Below are 2,279 nucleotides of genomic sequence, written 5' to 3'. Positions count from 1 at the left end.
AACAAAAACACAGTGAAGCTAAGGAGGAATAAATTTAACAAGGGACAGAGTGATTAAAGTAATTGGGAAAGTAATAAATGGTCTGATTCAGACAGTGGTCTTTATTAACTGTTCAACGCCTCCTGCTTTCTCCTTTCATCCGTTTCCCATTTCATGCTCCTAATCAGGTTCAAATGAGGTGTATCTGCTCCATCTTTGCAAGCTTGACCTACTTTAGAAGGATTAACAGCACCATGACATTTCTACCCCATTTTAGGAACACTGGGTACTTTCATTTAGAACTCTACCTTTCTTCTGAGCAGCCTTTATCTAAACTTTAAATATCCTCTGTGCTACATGTGGCTAGTAATCATCTATAAACCTATACTACCTGGTACTAAAGAGGTCCCTAGATGTATTCCTAAGAGTTTTGCTTTTTTCTTCCTGACATCTGTCTCTCCTTTCACTAGTTCCTCCTCATATATTTGGAGCCACTTCATGGAAACTTGTTTTACCATCTTTTTTATCCACATTCTCTTTGAGGACAAACATTCAAGACCTGGTACAACACAATAAAATGTTCCTTAGTCCTTCCTTCCACACATCAGCTCTTTGCCACATAAATTTACCTAATTTGGTTCCAGCAGGTGAATCCTTCCACCGTATATAAAACTACTTTCAGTTTTGGTCAATCATTTCTTCCTTTTCTTTCTTTGTTTGCTCCACTTTCCTTTTTTTGTCTCTACCTTTCCCTTCCCTTTCCTTTCCTCCTTCCTTTTTATCCTCCCCTTCCCTTCCCTTTTTCTCAGACTATCTATAAAAAATGAATGTATTTATCTTAGGCTTCCCTAGTTCTTATAGAGCAGCAATATAAATTCCTTCTTACTACCTGTTCACAAAAGAACTTTAGCTAAGTATATGTCTTCTCAAATAGTTTCCACTGTTGTATTTTTTTTCTCTTTACTGCATAATTCAGGTCCAAATATTTCCAGGTCTAAATATTGCTAAAATGCCACATTCAATATTCAATCTACTTATTCAAGTAGAAAGGGCACTGATAAATTATGATGTTTTCTTTTACAAACCACAAAAATAACTAAATGATTAGGGGAAAAAAAATGGAATATAGAGAGAGTTCAGTCTCTGTGTATTGCATAGGAAAGAGCAGAAAGTATGTGTCACATGAGACTCTTACTTCATTCTCAGCTGGCATTAATCCCAGTGGCAGGAAGCTCACAGCTCAGAGGCAGGGATCTCAACAATGCTGGGAAGCTATCAACAAAAAATCTTCTTTGGTTACAGCGGGTACTTTTTGAAAACCTAGTGAAAAGAGAATGTAAGTCACCAGTGAGTCACTGGGAGATGTGTCCTACCCTTGTGCAGTAGCAAATGAGGAAAACTGCTCTCAATTTACTTCTGCATAGTGTGTGCAGTGCTACGGGTGGGTCTGTCTCCCTGCACGGTCAGTTTTGTGAGGTCTGTGAAAGTGCACTGCTGCTTCTCTTTCTGATCATGGGCTGTCTTATGCTTCTGCGTTTGGATGCTAATGCTGAGTTCACTTCAGCTTCAACAAAGGCCAGACCTATATCCAGGCTCTACGGAATGGTTTGATCAAGGAGAAGGTTTGATTCCCATGGAGAAGAACAACGTGTAAGAGCCTTGTTAGACGAACAGTTAGAGGTATTAAGTCCTAGCATTTCCTCAAGCAGGTTAAACTAACCACACTAACTGACGTAATGTATGTTTTCTCAACATAGCTGATTAACTTCTGGAGAACCTCTCAGAGAGTTCCTCGCAAGCCAAGGCATCAGCAAAGATTATAGGAAATCCTGCAATCCGTATCTGGCAGGAAGGGAGACCAAACGTTTAGAATGACCTCCTCAGCTTTATTCCGGTCAATTTAGCAGACTGAGTTAGCTGGCTGTTAGGAGGAGTGGAGCTGTTACACTCCAGGGGAAGGCTACCACCCGGGGCAAGCTAAAGGAGCGGGGCCAGTGGGAACCTCGGTTTAGTCTATAAAGAACAGTGAGTACCTGAAGACGGCACCCCATTACGGGTGCCCTCGACACAACAAACGCTCATAAACCCGCTCGAGTACAGCGGAGCATTCGCGCGGGCAAGGCCGGAGCTCGTGACGAGGCGGCTTTCCTTCAGGAACAGCAGCGCGCGCCGCCACAACAGCCGCCTCCACATGGCCAACGGCCACGCCGCGCGCCCTTCGCGCTCCCGCGGCGGCCCCGCCCCCGCGGCGGCAGTTGGGCGGGGGCCGCCACCTCCCTTCACTTCCTGGGCCGGGCGGG

This window comes from Lagopus leucura, unplaced genomic scaffold (assembly GCF_019238085.1).
Source record: "Lagopus leucura isolate 7727_CA_CO unplaced genomic scaffold, USGS_WTPT01 Super-Scaffold_73, whole genome shotgun sequence".
NCBI classification, from domain to species: Eukaryota; Metazoa; Chordata; class Aves; order Galliformes; family Phasianidae; genus Lagopus; species Lagopus leucura.
Note: the sequence above shows the minus strand (reverse complement) of the source record.